The sequence below is a fragment of the Lissotriton helveticus genome, chromosome 9 (assembly GCF_964261635.1).
Source record: "Lissotriton helveticus chromosome 9, aLisHel1.1, whole genome shotgun sequence".
NCBI classification, from domain to species: Eukaryota; Metazoa; Chordata; class Amphibia; order Caudata; family Salamandridae; genus Lissotriton; species Lissotriton helveticus.
The window spans coordinates 623763661-623782065 of record NC_136070.1 but is presented as its reverse complement, the minus strand read 5'-3'; the positions used below and the strand labels follow the sequence as shown (position 1 = coordinate 623782065).

General features: G+C 45.5%; 1 protein-coding gene and 1 pseudogene across 3 annotated transcripts in view; both read right to left on the bottom strand.

The window, feature by feature from the left end:
* LOC144781703 (cytochrome P450 2C20-like) overlaps window positions 1-18405 on the bottom strand; it is a 497936-nt gene that overhangs the window by 412140 nt on the left and 67391 nt on the right. The window lies entirely within an intron of this gene.
* Window positions 108-662, bottom strand: LOC144782563 (lecithin retinol acyltransferase pseudogene; annotated as a pseudogene).

The window sequence follows — 18405 nt, the reverse complement described above, 5'->3', positions numbered from 1 at the left end:
GCCGTTTAATCCCAGCTATCCCACGACGTGTGATTTTGGGCAAATGCCATTACTTTAGTGCGCTTCAATGCAACTATTTTCTCGTAACGCAGTCCCCTATAAATATGCTAAAAGCGGGTCACACATAGCGTTACCTTGTCGAGCTGGAGGCTGGCTGGGCTGCCATACCTGCAGAGGGTCACAAAGTGCCCGCAGTTGTTCCACAGCAGTACTGTACTCCATGGCCCCACCAGCTGCTCGGCTCGTTGCGCCACCTCCTCCGCGGGCAGCGCCCCCTGTCGGAAGCTCCGGTCCAGGTGGTTGACCAGCATGAGGTTCCCGTAGATGAAGTCTTGCACCGAGTCCACCCGCACGCTGGCTGCCTTGGCCAGGACCCCCAGCACCAGCCGCTTGTTGGTCACCACCTTCTGCAGCAGGGACGGGCCTTCGGACAGCAGGGGCAGGATATCCGACATCAGGTGGGCTACCCGGTCCTCCCCCAGGTAGATGCCAAAGTGGAAGAAAAGGGTGTGGGGCACCTCCAGCAGGCCCCCCCTTTTCCATATGGACACATTGTAGTGACTGGCAGTAAATACCTCATCTGAGGGCAAAAGTTTGAAGTTGGAAATCAGCAGCACTTTCTCGATAATGAAAGCCAGCAGTTCCAGCATCAAGGATTTCATCCTTCCTTCGCTGCAGGCTGCATTTTCCTGTTGTAGTTACTTCTGCCACTATGATGAGTTTGGCAATTTGGAAATTCGCCCTCCCACTTAATCCCCCCCAAACCCAACGCAGACCCGGCATTGAGAGATGCTGGCTGTGTGATCGGCTGGAAAGAATGTGGGTGGCCGACAGAAAGAAACTTGTTGCTCATTGAAACAGAACATTTTGAATAAAAGCGCATGCCGCAGAAGCCACGACTTTGTTTACAGTCTGGCGTGAAAGCCCTGCCTGAGGAACTGCGGTAACATGTCGTCATTTGGTGTCCTCCTGGCCGTGCCACCTAACGCTGGGGAGTGGGGACCCGTGGACGGGCTCCAGAATGTGTCATTTTCTAAGGATTAGAACCGGGCCTGTCGGGGATCCGTCTTTCGTGCTCCTGATCGTTGTGCCCACTCTTTTCCTCTGAGAAAAGTATTTTAAATCCTTTATCTAGTCTAACTTGGTAGCGAAGTTGCTCTCAAAGAGCTCGAACAACAAGCCCCACTAAGCATGGAAAGTGGCAGCATTTCAAATGGTTTCAGGGATGTTTCGCACAAATGACGCCCACAAAGATACTGTTCCTCTGCTGTTCCTGGCTTCACATTCTATGACAGCATGAAGAGTGCATCGCCGTCTCACCCGGAGAATGAGACGGCAGTCTCATCACATGACAGAGAGAGACTGCCAAGGCATGGTGGAGTGTGGGCCTCGAATGTGGAGAGCTACAGTAATTCATAAGTTGCAGCAGAGATAGGAGGTGGCAGGTCCCCATGATTCTTCTGCCTGACATCTGAGGCCATGTTTACTTAGAAAGGACACAACACAGGTGCTGCGCTGCTTTGCATGAAATGTAGCGAGCAGGATGGCTTCATATCTGATATCTACAAAGATTCGGTGCGGTTGCTGTCATTCCTTGCACTGTCGCATGTTAGGCTGCTTTGAGCCAGGCTGTGTGCGTGATGTTGTCACAGGTTCTGCATTGAAAGGGTGTCATAATAGTACAAAATACTATGCTTGTGTGTACTGCAAAATTAGAAAAGCTTTCAGAAAAGAAAACTTTACACCTTTTATTCAAACGGTTTGTCTGCCTTGAATAGGCCTAGCCTTTTGGTGCAATCCCCTTTCTACATTCTTTAGTAGATAGAGCTTAGCGTCAAAATCCAAGGGTGATTGCATTGGATAACCTCTGTCACCCACTGGAAGCCATTTTTACACAAATTAGCGCAAAGTAACACAAAGTAAAGAAAATCCCAGTTCAAGACTTTGCACTGGTTTGCTTTGCTTCCCCTTCTGTGACCCTGCACCATGCAAAGCCTTGATAAATCTGACCCTATGTATCTACAATAAGAATAGATGAACTCACATCGAGCATTGCATCTGTTATCAGAAGTCTCTCACATGCTCTCCAATGAATCACAATCCCTCACATCTGACTTCAATGCTACTTCTAATTGTTATTTCACACAGCTTGGAGTTCATCAGAAGAGCACAGTAATGATGTTTGCAACTAGTTATTCAAGCAGCATAATGCTGCTTCAGTACCAGTTGGTTCAAATAACAATGCAAACTGAAAGGGAATATCCATATCAGTGTGTAGTCACAAATCCAAAGCTCAGTGCCACATAATTACACGCCACATAATTACACTGCACTCAATACAACATACATTCCAAATACCACTCAGTGCCACATAATTACGTGCCACATAATTACACTACACTCGATGCAACATACACTATAAATACCACTCAGTGCCACAAAATTACACGCCACATAATTACACTGCACTCAATGCAACATACACTCCAAATCCCACTCAGTGCCACATAATTACACGCCACATAATTACACTGCACTCAATGCCACATACACTCCAAATCCCACTCAGTGCAACATAATTACACGCCACATAATTACACTGCACTCGATGCCACATACACTCCAAAAACCACTCAGTGCCACAAAATTACACGCCACATAATTACACTGCACTCAATGCAACATACACTCCAAATACCACTCAGTGCCAGATAATTACACACCACATAATTACACTCTACTGAATGCAACACACACTCCACACTATCTATCTATCTATTTATCTATCTATCTATCTATCTATCGCCCTCACTCCATCTATCTAGCGCCCTCACTCTATCTATCTATCGCCCTCACTCTATCTATCTATCGCCCTCACTCTATCTATCGCCCTCACTCTATCGTTCGCCCTCACTCTATCTATCTTTCGCCCTCACTCTAGCTATCTATCGCCCTCACTCTAGCTATCTATCGCTCTCACTCTGTCTATGGCACCACCACAGCATCAATCAGCACCACCACTGCATCACTCAGCGGCACCACAACATCACTATGTGCTACCACAGCATCACTGAACGCCACAGCATCACTCGTCGCCACCACAACATCACTCAGCGCCACCACCGCATCAACTTGTGCAACCATTCAACAACAACTGGTTCAAATATGTTCTCTCAATGTTACAAGCTTTATTACAAATGTCACAAAAAGATGTTAATATTTCACGTCTGTTCTTGGATTTTCGTCACAATAAACTACATTGAACATAATCTTCACAAAATTATGTACAAAAGCTAATGCCATTATAAATTACAATAACTTTTATTATTAAAAAAATTAAAAGCCATTTTTATTTGTAATATCAATACATCTAGGTCACGGAAATACAACACATATCGCATTACAAATGCTATAGGTGTCACATTTGCAAAAGTTAAAACTATTGGCATTGTAAATTACAAAGCTATTCATTGTTTGTCTTGCTGGCGTTTCCGGTGGTGGTGGCAAGAATACAAGAATTACAGCTGGGGATGAACCTCTATATGGTGGCAGAAAAGGTGACATATAGTAGTAGAGGCTGTCCCTGTAAATTCTATAAGATATGGGGGTGTGGAGAAATTATTTTGGGCTTGGGTCCCTGAAGGGAGGCCTTGTTATCACATCGGACCAGTCCTCAGTCAGAGTTAATTGCTACAAGGCTGTTCCGCATTGTTTACTTGAATACTACTGACCGCTTTAGATGGACAATAATGCCTGAAGTACGTGACTGTATTGCCTTATATTGTATTGGTTTTCGTTTTTGTTGTACCTGGAGCGCTACAGTTGAGTGCCAAGCTGAGTGCCTCGCTGAGAGCTGCCTAATCACTGAACCGCTGAGCCGCCATGCAGCCGTGCAGTCAACATGTACAGAGTACGGCCATGAATGCTGCATCGAGGCAAGGCAGGACGCGGGACGTGGAGAGAGCGTCGCGAGTAGCGTATGGTGAGCCCGGCAACCAAACACACAGCCGCCAAGCTACAACCAACGTCACCGCCATCACTGCTGCTGCGAGGGGGCCACCAGGGCTGACAGGGGAAGCGAGAAGGCGAGCACCCTACAGCTAACAGCCTACAGCCAACCACAGCACCACACCGCCGTTGTGAGCCATTGTGAGCCATTGTGCAAATGAAAAAACAAGCAAACTCTTTACAAACAAATTGATCTTCTACGACATTGCTAGTATGGTTACAGTTCACAGAGCAGTTGTTTGAGTGGAGTGGGGCGGGGTGAAAATGGAGCCGTGGCCAGAACTGATCCGGCAAAGAACAGGGGATTAGAGATACAGGGCAACGATCAGAGGCAAGTTGGGTTGACCATCGTCGAGTTCGAGCGAGTTGGAGTGGCAGCGTTCAATCTCCTGCCCTCCCACTTCCCACTCCTCGCTCGCTCTTTGCTTTGTGCTCCTGTGGTTCCTGCTCCTTTGCTTCCTGCACTGAGCGCTGAGTAGCGCTGGATCGAGCGGAATTCGGAACTAAGCTGTGAGTACTGGTGAGTCAAATTGAGCCAAACCTTGTGTGATCATTCCCTGAGCAGAGGGCATATAATTCAGAGGCCCTGGGCTAACAGCTCAACTGAGGCAGCCAGGAGGTTGTAGGTGTGCTGCATGATGCACCAAAGCAAGGCAAGGGGGTAAGAGCTGTGGAGCTGTGGTGTTTACCTGCCCGCTTGCTTATGCTTAAGCTTGTTTTAGCATATCTGTACATTGTGGCCTATAGGGGTACTATATCAAAGCGCTTATAGCATAGAAATCATTCCAACAAGGAAACAGCGCTTGTACAAATTGAAAAGCTCCTGTCCTAAAGGAACTTTTAGAATTTTGTAGTTTTCAAGTGGCGCTATAGGAGATAGCGCTTGTGCAAATTGAAAAGCTCTTTTAGAAAAACTTTTGGAATTTTGCAGTTTTTAAGGGGTGTAACTGCAGACTGGGGAGCAATCCGTAAATCTGGAACCTCTACAAGGTTCTGTTGTGTGTTCTTTGACAACTTAAAATTGCAATTTGAGATCTGGGTGTGTGAGAGGTCAAGTGCAGGAAAAAACTATCCCACTCTAAAAAAAGAAATCTCCAAAAGATGGTTGAGACAGGCGACGAGAGTGTATTGGAAAATACTGGGTCAAGCCCAAACTCAAGCCCGGGGGCTCCCTTGAAGGGTATGGGGCTAATTAGTACCCCATCCTCTATAGGAGGAGGGCCCAACTATTCCCAGATTAGTATTAAGGATTTCTTTATGCAGCAGGGTGTTGTCAAAAATTAGAGTAATGGTGATATCAATTCACCCCTCTTATTGGAAACTGTAAATAAAGATCAAACAGAATTTGAGAACTCTATAACTCCAGAGGAGCTGAGAGTCAGTGGAAATCAAGTACTCAGCCCTATACAATCAACACAACAAGTTCAATTAAGTCAAGATGTATCTGTGGCGAAAACAACAACGCACAAAATGGTAGTTAAGTCACAAGTTCATGCTACCCCAACTAATGAGTACATAAAGGAGGAGTCTCAATGGAAGACGGGCCTGTTGTAAAGGTTGATCAGTCGGCGGTCATTTCTTTCGACTTATCAAGCTGCACTATGCCCTTGAATGTTAGTGATGCATCTGTTATCTGTATGGGGGATGTGCAGGTTAACAAAGTGTTCCAAGACCTTTTGATAACTGGGAGGTCCGTGTTTGGGGCTGATAAAAAAGGTGAGAATCTAGGATTGCCAATTTTAGAGATAATAAATGATAAGAATATGTTAATTTATTTGGTTCCGAGAAATGTGGTGATGACCAGGTACCGGTCCAGTTATTGGATGACCAGGCAATTTTAATCCCAGTAAAAATGGATAATATAAGCTACCCTCAGGGTGATCAGATCTTAGGAAAAGCTGATATTTCATTGAATGCTGCTGATCCTATTTTAGGTCAGCCTGATAACTCACTGAGCCCTTCGGATCTTTCATTTTTGGAATAATATGACGTTTTAGCCAATGTTGATGGACATGTTACAAAAAACGAAAATACAGCTGACATGGGTGTATGGAAAAGTTTGCTTAATACCATGAATGTTATAACAAGTGCACTTGACTTCCACTCAAAGAAACTTGAAATTCAGGTTGATTTGTTAAACACTTTAGCAGTCTATGTGGCCAGTATTGACTCGAAATTACAAAACCTGACAGGTTTGGTGGTTAAGGCCCAGGCTGAGGTTAATGACCAATTGATAAGATGTACATGTTCCCATATGTTGGACAAAATGTCTGAGCTCCCAGAAATTTTAGGCTCTCTTGTAAAAAAAGTTAAAAATACAGCAGGGAAATCGGTTTTGGATAAAAACTTGGTTTGTACAAAAGAAGGGGACAATAGTGTATATTTTGAAAATAAGAAGCTGCAAGATGTTGAGGCGAACGTGGGTTGTGATGACTTGGGTCCACGAAAGGAGGTAGATGGGGAGGCCGTGGTCAGTAAGTGTCTAGATGTACATGTAGAGAATAGCCAGGTCTCCAATGGACCCAAGAAAGGCAAGCCACTATCCACAGCCAAACCCCTGTGTATAAGCCCAGGGGAAGGTATAAATGATTATCCTCTGCTATCTAAACGTTCAAGGAAAAGGCTGCGGAAAGAACGGAATAAGGCCAGAACTGTAGTTGTGTTATCAGCTATAGCAGCAAAGCCTAGGGACTATTACCCTATATTTAAACCAGCTGTTAAGAAATTCCCACCGCAGGTCACTGTTGTAGCAGGTGGGAATTCTTCTATAGCACTGCCGTTACCTATGAGGGATAATGATCAGGGTCCTATGATTGGTAATAATATTGATGTTCTCAAACCAAATGATATAATAAAATTGGATTTGGTTGACGTCAATAAGGAATGTGTGATAAAATTGAATAATTAACCCCAGGGGTTAGGACCTTTGCCCAAACATCATGTTGTTGACACACGGAATCGGTCAAGTATGGTAGAAATGCTATAACCTACTATTGCCCAGAGTCAACCCCCACTACAAATATTTCCTAAATCTAATTTATCTAAAGAAATTAACTCAGGTTTATTAAGCCCCTTGTGCGGCAGACAAGACTATAGTTGTATAAACGGGGACACCAAATTAGTAATGCACCCATTGTATGAATCCCAGGGATCCCAGGATAGCCTCAACCGGGGTTTACTATTGAAAATCATTTCCACTATCCCTGATTTAGCATTTATTAAATCCTCTGATTTGGTGTCGGAACAATTTAGACAGGTACAGCCCAACACTCCTCGGGAGTCCACTATTACAACTTGGTCCTCGAGTGATATTTTTACTAAGATTTTAGGATCCAGGTTGAATTTTATGGATTGTGGAATCAAGGACGAGATCTGGGCCTGAGTACAATATCCCCCGATCTTGAAGGTAGTGGTAGACTTTAGTTTGGGTATGGGCGGATTTAGCGAATCTGGCGTACGCGAACTTGCGTATTTACGGATTCGCAATCCGCAAGATCGCGAATTTGCGGATTTTTGTGTTTTTTGTGTTCGCAAGGGTTCGCGAGGATTTGTGTACCAGTTCGCAATTGCGAACTTACTTGTCGGCTCGCAACGGCCGCGACTATGTTGTTTCTACGTCTGGTTCATCATCACAGGTTCACAGCACCCTCTGTTTCACCACTGCCACCCTCTGGTACACCCATGCCAGTGATGCCACCCTCTGGTACACCCATGCATCCCTCTGGTACACCCTCACTGCCACCCTCTGGTTGGTTTATCACTGTAAATTATGGGGGTGAAAAAAAGCAAGCACACCTGCCCTGCTTCAACTGCCATGAATTAATTTGGGGTTGATTAATGTATCAGTGATTTTGAAACTTCCAGTCTGGCTGGCACCTGCTTCCTTCCTTATCTGTAATTTGCTTTCTGTTGCAGTGCAATTTTTTTTCACAGGACCTTTATGGCCTACTTGTAGCTATTCTATGAGCCTGCTGTTTGGGTCAGAGCAGGGTCATAGAATAGTTGCAAATAGGCAACTGAACTCTGGAGGGGCCCCTCAGGAAGCACTAGAGTGAATGGTTACTAATGTTAAGATTGAACTTTTGCATCTGCAAATTGCTTTCAGTTCTGCAAAAATCGTTTTTCTGCAATTTCGCGCGATTTGCGGGGCGCGAATCCGTGCGAGATCGATTTCGGAAGCCGCAAATTCATGCGAATACACGATTTTTTTTTTGCGGCGTGTATGTTCGCGTGAGTTTGTGCGTGTTCGCAAGGCGCTTGTAGCGCTACGTTTGCGAAGTTACCCTAGCGGTCGTACATGGGCGCGGCCATCTTGTTTGCGTGACGTAATTCCGTTTCCGGCCGCTATGTGTAATCTCGCAAAGTGTGCGGCTCGCTAGTACAATTTCGCACGTGATCGCGAGGAAAATCTCGCGCGAACCTACCCACGCGGTCGTGAACGGGCGCGGCCATCTTGTTTCTCAATCATTGCTATGGTTCTGGGCATGCTCTCTGTATCCTTTCCTAATCTCTGCCATCCTTTGCTTTTTTGAAGTTTTTTTTTATCTGTTTTACTTATTATCTATCCCTCTATTTTTCTAGCTCTATATTTTTGTGTTTTCTGCTACTTTTTGTTAATTTTGAACTACTTTTTTAAACGCTTTTATTTTCTTCTTCCCTGTTCTATTTCTTCTTTCTTATTTTGCTTCCTTTCTGCCCAGACCATGGTAAAGGGAGCCGGGAAGAAGCCCGCAATGGGGAAGGGTCCCGCACCCCGTGCCCGGCTCCCGTGCGGGCGTTTGAGGGGGGAGACAGTGGTAGCTCGGGAGATTTTTAGTGCGGAGGAGGTGGCCGCACTAATATTTCACGTCCAGCGCCGCCTCCCCAAGACCATCATGGGAGGTGGCAAGATCGCAACCGGCTACGGCATCCGGGAGCGCCGGAAGCGGTGGGAGAAGGTGTGCCGGGCCATGTTTAAACTCTCTGGGGTCCGGCGCACTTATAACCAGGCCACCCACCGCTGGACGGATGTCATGGACCGGGAACGCGACTTGCTGGACGTGCTTGGCGTAGAGATCCCCGGGCCTGGTGAGTAGTAGTAGCTATTTCATCACTACTCTGTTTTATCCGGCTCTGTTATTTGCAAATGTTTGTTTTTTACCAAGAGCAATAATGCTGCCGATTACATTGTAGGTAAATTATATTTCAAAATCTCCTATGCATTTCAGGTGCACTGCTTTCCTTCTCAGTAGCCTTGCTACTATGCTTATTTGTTTTGTATTTTGTGTTCATTTCATTGGCCTGAGAAATTATGTATGAGTGTAGTGTAAAGAACTGCGTAATGCTAGATACTAAGGGTCATATTTTCAATTACCGGCGCATCCCTGCAAAGTAGCAGGGAGGCGCCAGTAATTGTGCGCCATGCCACCACCACCCATGGGCCCAAAACGTCACAGAAGCCTTACGCATCTGTGCCGTAAAGGCGGCGCATTGCTGGAGTTGCGTGCCAACGATGGCGCAGCTCCAGCAATGCTCTGGGGTGTCCTATCTCCCCAATGCTGCATCAAGCCGTACGTCGGCTTCAAGCAGGCGCAGGGTTTGAGTCACGCATCATTGTCCTAAAAGTGACTGATTGACATCTTGTAGATTTCCCTCAGCCACTTTTAGGATTCGTTCCTGCGCAGGAACGCCCTCCCTTGCGCCGGAATGCCCCCTGATGGCGCAGGGCTTTACAACGTGATGCATCTCCCATATGCGTCACTTTGTTAATATACGCCGCACCATGGCACCTCTTTTGTTCTGCCGCTGCGTCACAAAAGTCACGCAACAATGGAGCAAAAGAGCCGCAAGGGGCTTCAAAATCAGCCCCTACAGACTCAAGTCCAGTCCTTCCTTTAGACACATGGCTACAGGAAGAAATAGTGGTGGTGGTCGGTGGATTTATAGTTTGAGTATTCACTGATCTGCAAGCACGATGGACTTTGTCTGTCACTTCGCGTGCTGCGGACTGCTGCCTGCCAGGCCAAGTTAAACCTTTTTAGTAGTCTGTTTAGTGAGTTACATAGGAACTTTCAAAGTCAACGGTCCGCAAATCAAGCAATACTAATAACGTAGTATACCACATGAGATCGGTCAATATATCCCTTGGAATAGTTGTCTATCTATTTGCTATTTCGCCAAAATATTTTGTATTGTTATTTTGAAATGTTTGATTTGGTTGACAAATATCATCCATGTTTTCTGGTCTTTCTTTCTTTCATGTTGTACATCAGCTTCCCCCAGGGGCAAGAGGAGGACACAGGAGGAGGAGGAGGGTGCTGTTCAGGATGCGGGCCAGGATCGGGCAGGCGAGGGCTCCTTTGCTGGCCCCAGTAAGTTTTAATTTTAATATAGAGTACCTATTTTTTCCTAGCGTTCCTCATTCGATTTTTTCTAAATCGTCTTTGATCTTCTTGTAGACTGGATCTAAATTCTTATCCTGCCTCGACTATGACTCCCTGTGGTATTACTAGATTATTCTTATTAGTCTGTCTGTGTAGCTAACTAAGATTGCACATTTGGCAATTCCATTGGACTCCCATTCTAGTCAGCAATAGCTCTATGCACTGAGTGCAGTCCTCTGGGATTGTCCATAATGTCTTTTCAAGTCTTCGAAATGTTTATGCTTTGACAATTGCCAACAATAAAAAGGTGAATGACCACCAAGAAAGAATAAGATACTACTTTACTTTTGTTTTGGATACTAGGACAATCCATTCTACTACTGTTGCAGGGACAAATCTGCACAAACAGAACTATGGACACGAAATAATGCAATAAATTATTACATTGTATTTAGTTTTTTTCACATTTCTTTATTCCTCCTAGACCAAATATTATATAGTAATGAGTGGTGTATTCTAACATTCTTAAATGTACTTTGTAGGTGGAACATCTGGTGGCGGGGCCAGCGCGGAGGTGGTGGTGTTGGACCAGGACTCTGGGGAGGAGGCGGTGCAAGTGCCAGACGTTCCTGTGAGGGTTCACACGGTGGTGGCGGGAAGAGGTAAGCTATATATTCCTTACTTATTGAGATTGAAGACTGCATAGTGTGCTTTCTGCACAGGTGTATTATAAATCAACCAGGTAGTAGCCTCCTCTAAATGTACTTCGACTTAGCTGTGAAGTTTTTGGCGAGAAGAATCCCAATAAGATCTGAGATGAACTTGATGGATGGGATGAACGAAAAGCGAAAGAAAGGTGTAAGTAAGTATGGAAGGACGAGAAATTTAATGATGGCTGGCAAAGAACAATGATATGTGTTTTCTTGGTCCCCGAGGTGGCTGGGAAGGAAAGAAAATGGTATGGTGCATGGCTGGGTGAATGATGAAGCAAGAATGGTTGGAAGGAGAACAGCCTGGGTGGGTGAAACAGAAACTGTATGTGTGCATATACTTTGAATGGATGGATGCCTGGATCATGGTATTATCGGACTCTTAGATAGCATATGTGTATCTAGAGAGAGTAGACGGTCACTGGATGAACTAAGTGTTACCTTGAAGAGCATGTAACACCGCACCCGCACGTCCGTTCCAGTGTAGGAAAGGCAAGGAAAAGAAGTTGTAATTTTGTCCAAATACTACCATGAATAGTAGCAGTAGTTTGTATTGCAACTGCAAGCACAGCATATATCCGGTTCTTACGGTGGACACTCCCTCCCTACCTCTCTTAGTAACTTTAGTTTAGTAGTAGTACGTCATTCATGTGTGGGTGTATCACTGTTCACTCAATAATAAGCAAAGCACCTAAAGTCATCCCATATGTCATCAAATACATCCCATGTGAAGTGATAGATAATCAAATTATTTAGCTTCTTCATTTTCCTTTTCTAGTACTCATTTGCACTGCAGGGTGAAAGCTAAATTAATTAAGCAGTAGCCCTTGTAACAGAGTATTCTCAGTGCCACCCGTAATAGAAAAGGAAGAGCTTCACCACCTGCATGTACTGGACCAGTACAGTAACGCAAGTCTGTCTCACTCATCATGGTGTGCGTCTGTTTTTCTCGGGTGCAAGTTCACTGCGCTGGCATTATGCCGGCTTGCATAAGATAACGTACCAATTTTCCTAAACAAGAGAGAAGAAGAAGAATAAGACTGGTGGACTGTCATAGTCGACTGTAATGGAAGTCCATAGTGCTCGTAGAATTTGTTCCTTAAACTCCCACTAATGTTAAAGCAAGGATGAAGAAGTGGGAGGTTAGATAGATACTGTCCTCAATAGTTATGTACTGTGCTTTCAATTTGCTGCTTGTACTGTGACACAACTTTCTGCTCAATCACTTTGTGTTATTAATCTTAAGGAGCATTGGTTACAGACTATGTCTTTCTTTCTTCATATAGTTGCTCCTTCCAAATCAAATAGACCATCACGGAGGGAGCAGGCTCGAATGGCCCGGCAACGGAGGCTGGATGCCACTGTCGCCGAATATCGGCGGCTGGTAGCCCTGGAGGAGGAGGACACGCAGTCAACCAGTACAACAACAACAACATCCACTGGCACAGCTGCATCCTCCTCCGTGCCCCCACGGGCTGCCAGCCAGCGCAGTGGTCCAGCGGTACGGAGCCGGGCTACCAAAGCCAACCGCCACCGCCGAGCAGCAAAGACACCAGCTACCCCCCACAGGAGTTGCAAGGCACGCCAGCGCCGCTTAGGACTCAGAGTGTCCTACCTGGAGCAGGAGGTCCTTAGCTATAAGAACTTGGTGGAGGGCCTCCGCTTCGACCATGCCACCCTCCGCAAGGAGTATGATGCCCTGGCCGCTAAAGTCAACAGCACCCTCCCGTAGTGTAGTGTCCCTTGCCCCTTTTTTAGAGACTTTTGGGGGTGGGATTTGGGAGTTGGGTTCTTTTTGGGACTTTTGAAAGACAATCGTTGGGGTTAGGGAGGGTCTTGAGGGAGATTATTTTGTTAGGGCTACATAAATATACTTTTTGAAACTTTATCTGACCATACCTGTTTTTTACTGCTTTTGAGTCTGGTGGGTGGGGGTTTAACAGTAAGTTTGTTTTTCTGAAGAGTCCTAGGACTTTAGTAGTACTACCGTCAATCTCTCGTCTAGTCCTAATAGTCCATTATACTACCTCCCACCAAACGCTTATGTTACCTGTAATTTGTGTTTGAAAGTAGGGCTAGGCCCAGGGCTGGCTCCACGGGAAATGGGGATTAAGATTGGCAATCCTGGGCGGATGAAATGTCCTCATTGGGGTGGTACTAGTGGTGTGACAGAGTGGCAGTTGCATGCCTATGGAAAAAAAGAAAATGAAACCTGGTTTGTCCTTACTGTAGCATTACAACAGTACGATAGAGAATATAGCAGGTGACAGTACACTAGAACAGTGCCACAATGTAGCCTAACAAATGGTAAAGTATTGCAAGTATAACTAGTACTTGCGTTGAATTTCTTTGACATTGGCAACTACTACAAGAAATAGTACTGAAGCTGAGTAAGTCTAGAATATATCCTCGGATTCCTTCACCAGCCTGTTGCTATGACCTTATCCTCCCCAGCAAGTGTGTGGAATTATTGATGTCATTTAGTCACACATCAAGCAAAACCACACAGCCCGGGGGAAGAGGGTTAGGGTTTGGAAAATGGATGGGAATGGGGGTTTCTTTTTGGGTAGGTTTTGTTGAGAGAAGAAAAAAAAAGCACAGCATGTACAAACAATAATTGAAGATAAAGAAATCTTTGGGTACAAAGCTAACCACAAATCTTTTAAGTGACATAAAGGAAGTGCATGCCCTACTGCATGCATTGTTACTGAAAAGTAAGTAGTACTAGAATGCGACAGTAGTACAGGGCTGTAGCGTTTTCACTTGCCTATCTCTGCACTCAGAGAATCACTTCTTACATTAAATAATTTAGGTTTACAAATTAGCCGAAGTAAAACCTATAGAATGGCTGTAGGGATCAATTTAGAAGCAGAGAGAGATCCAAGAAATGCAGTCACACTCATAGAAGAAAACAATGGATACTGTATCTGTATGTTGTTGTAGTTGTCCTGTTGAATTTGGTAAGTAAGTTGCATGCAGCAAACAATTCCTCTTATTAGCGGCACTCCTCCATTCCAGCTGACGCTTCGTCCATCAATGTTGGTGACCAGAAGACACCCTGTCCACTGCCTGCCTGGCGGATGTTGAATTGCGGCTCGTTAATGTGAAGCCTGACTCCATCTTTTTTCCCCATTGCACAGACTGAAACCCAGCCTGTAATTATTGAACGAAAAACAGGAAGTGCTATTACAATACCACTGATAAATAAATATAAGGTATGTACGCTGTGTGGTGCAAAAAGTCACACTTTGATTTTCCTAATAGACAGTACAATATTTTTGAAAGTGCGTACTCTGAGTCACCTTTTGAAGGATAAATAAGTATGGCCAAATTAATTTAGCGGATCTTTCCCCTCAAGCTAGGTGTAGTGTAAACTGTGTTTTAGAACAAAATTAGACCTTCCCAGCAGTGCTCCCACCCAGACCCTTACTAAAGCCAGTCGCAAAAATGTAGAAGGCCCCCAATCAGATCTCAAAAAACGAGGCCTAGCAGAAAACTGGTGACAAAACGTACTTTGAAAGTAAAAGTAGGCCCAAATACCCCCTTACCCACCATGGATTTTCTTCAAATGACTTGCAACCAAAATTACACATTCTCACAAGTGCTCTAAGACCCCAGAACTCAGTTGCAAAAATCTAGAACACCCCGAAACACATGCAATCCTGCTGCTAGGGCTAACCCTAAGTTACAAAAAGTGCCAAAAGGCTTTTCCTTATGGATTTAGTCCAAACCACTTCTATCCAGTATTAGACCTTCCCAGGAATGCCCCAAGACCCGCCAACCCACCCGCAAAAAAACACAACACCCCCAAACAGCCAAAAAGGAAAATCTCATACTTACAATATTTCTCGGCCTTCGGTCCAAACGCGCTGTGCAGCTAGGTCATAACTCCCGTTTTCCACCACGGATTTCCTGAAAAGCAAATGCAATCAAGATTAGACTGTCGCAGCAGTGCTCCCAGACCCCAAAACTCACCCACAAACACCTGGAACCCCGCCAAAGAGCACCTCAAAGGCAAGCAAGTCAGCAAAAACGGCAAAAAAGTTCCGCCTCCGATTTGGTCCAAACCACTTTTATCCGGTATTAGAGCTTCACAGCAATGGCCCAGAGCCGTCAACCCAGGAGAAAACTAGTAAAAGGCCCCCAAACAGCCAAAAAGCAAAAGTACAAAAATGGTCACAGTCATTTTCTTGCCAATTTCCAAAATCACTCCGCGCGCGCTCTGCAGCTAGGCCCTAACTCCCCTCTGCCACCATGGATTTGCTTCAAACCTCTTGCAAACTAAAGTATCCATAGCCAGCAGTGCTCCCAGATCCCAAAACCCACCCACAAACACCAGGAAGCCCCCCAAACAGGCCCCCGAAAACGCTACATTGAGCAAGATATCAGAAGAAATAGCAAAAAAAAATTCTGCATGGATTTTGTCCAAACCACTTCTATCCGGTATTAGACCTTCCCAGGAATGCCCCAAGACCCGCCAACCCACCCGCAAAAAAACACAACACCCCCAAACAGCCAAAAAGAAAAATCTCATACTTACAATATTTCTCGGCCTTCGGTCCAAACGCGCTGTGCAGCTAGGTCATAACTCCCGTTTTCCACCACGGATTTCCTGAAAAGCAAATGCAATCAAGATTAGACTGTCGCAGCAGTGCTCCCAGACCCCAAAACTCACCCACAAACACCCGGAACCCCGCCAAAGAGCACCTCAAAGGCAAGCAAGTCAGCAAAAACGTCAAAAAATTTCCGCCTCCGATTTGGTCCAAACCACGTTTATCCGTTATTAGAGCTTCACAGCAATGGCCCCAGAGCCGTCAACTCACCTGCAAAGAAGTAGAACACCCCCACAAGTGCTGAGTCTTTCTTCATTGGCGTAATCCAGCCCTCTGCTTTGAGGGAAATAGGAGTCTGGAGGAGGAGGATAGAGGAGCATGTTCTTCTGAACTTGTGAACCTGAGGAATGCAGACTGCGGCACCTTCAAATCAATAAACAAACAAGTGAAGACAGTTCTGCTGATGGGCTTGTTTTTGTGATTAGGTGATTAAAGTTTGAATTAAATTAACTGTGCAAAACAAAGAAAGACAGACACACAGGAATAAAAGTGAATAAGGACGAAAAAGAAAGTTATTGATTCATTGTCTCATTTTCAGGGCTCGGTGTCAGGGAATAAGAATAAGAGTTCGTCATCATACTCTGCGAATTCAGGCAGGATGCGGTCAGTGTCACTGAACAGAGAACAAATTCCCTCATCTACGTTACTGTCCTCCTCGTCTTCATTAATTAATTAATTAATTATGTGCTTATATAGCGCTGGAATCACTCCCGAAGGGGTACCTCCGCGCTTCGACCGCTGCGAAACCCTTCCTGGCTTCCCTGAGAGATGGTCCCTTAGTGGGTATCTCCAGGGTGAGACCAGGCATCCCCGGCGGTCTGGTGGGGCCGTTAGTGAAGATGTGGCAAGCTAGTGCCCAGAGTTGCCGAGTGTGATCGCTGATCAGAGTGGGCACCGAGGCGAGAGAATTATCGAGTCCGCTGACCCTGGTCCAGAAACCTGCCGCGTCGGGAATCGAACCCTGGTCCCGGGCCGTCCTCTGCTCTTGGGTCTGCCGCTTCTAACCAGTGAGCCACACTACTCCACTTCATGCAGCGTGGTTTCTCGTACTTTGTAATCTGGTGGTATGAGGTGCTGATTCATCTTTATCATTGTTAACCTCTCCACATTTTTGGGCGAGAGGCGGCTCCGTTTGGGAGTTACAATGCCACCAGCAGCACTGAAAACACGTTCAGAAGACACACTTGCGAGTGGGCAAGACAAGTAGTTTATAGCCAGGTTGGAGAGCTGTGGCCACAATTGTTTTTTCCCATGCCAATACTCCAATGGCTCATCATTAAGAAAGACCTCTGTTGAGTCATTCAGATAGTCCTGCACCATCGACTCAAGGTCCTCAACGGTTCCTCCAATTTGCTTACTTTTTGCTGTGCCTGTGACCTTTTTTTGAGAACCATACCCACGCCAAGTTAGCCAATCCTCTTCAGCAGCCAATGTTACTCTTGTGTGTGGTGCAGATGATCCGGTTGCCGGTGTCTTTAATGGCTGAGAGGTCACTTGTGCCACAGCCACAGGTGCAGAAGTGGATTCTTTTGACTGGGGATGGCCTGCTGATGCTGATGCTGATGTACAGCCTTCTCCTTCAATATCCTGCCGTTCTTTTTCAAACCTCTTGGCTGACCTGGCTAGCCAAAGTTTGTACTTTTTAACATCTTCATCAGCAAAAGGAAAGAATGCTTGGCCTGCCAGCTCCTTTTTGTAGCGTGGATCCAGAATAGTAGCACAAATGTAATGCTGTTCTGAGTTGATCATTTTAAGACGTTCATCACCACGTAGGCGCTCTAATAATTTCTCCGACAAAACAAAAGGGTCTTTGTTTTTTTCATCTTTTTCTAACTCAGAAGACACCGCCTTCAGTTGGTGCTCCAGCATGCACAACAATGGGATAGCTTTTTACAGTCCTCCTTGCTGACTGCACGCGTGAAGACCTCAAAAGGACGAAGCATTTCTGTCAGGCTTTTAACTATGTCCCATTGCGCCGCATCCATCCTCAGGTCCTTCTGAGCTGTACCCTGTTTTAAGAAATAGTGATCGAGTACCGTATACTGCTCATACAGACGCTCAAGCATGTAGAAGGTTGAGTTCCAACGTGTTGACACCTCCTGGATGAGTGCTTTCACTGGCATTCGACGTTGATGTAGCAGGCTCCTCAGATGCTTCCGGGCCTTAAAAGAATGGCTGAAATGGTTGCACATTTTTCGGCAGGTGGCCATTACCTCGCACGCTGGACTGTCTTTATCACTCAAGAATTTTTGAACTACCAGGTTGATACAGTGCGCCAAACACGGCACTCTGAAATAGTCACCCAGCGCCATGGCCTTAACTACATTGGCGCCATTATCCGTGGAAACATAACCAATCTGGCATTTTTTTGGGGACAGCCAGTGAAAGACCTTTTTGTTAAACTCGTCCAAAATGTTTCGTGCTGTGTGACGTTTCTCCAAGCCAAACATGGCTAGTGTTGCATGTTTCCGAGCAGCTTTAAAAACTTGGTCCGGGTCAACACCTGCGTTTAGCTTAGCTTTAACCCCTGAAAAAGAGACCCAGTGTGCAGTGATGCACATGTAATCAGCGCCTGCGCCACTGGTCCACATGTCTGTTGTCAGATGTATAGTGTGAACAGCACTCTTCTGCAAAGCTGCCCCAATCACCTCCAGCACATCTTCATGTAGTGCTGGAACCGCAACTCTGGCAAAATAGAACCGACTAGGAACC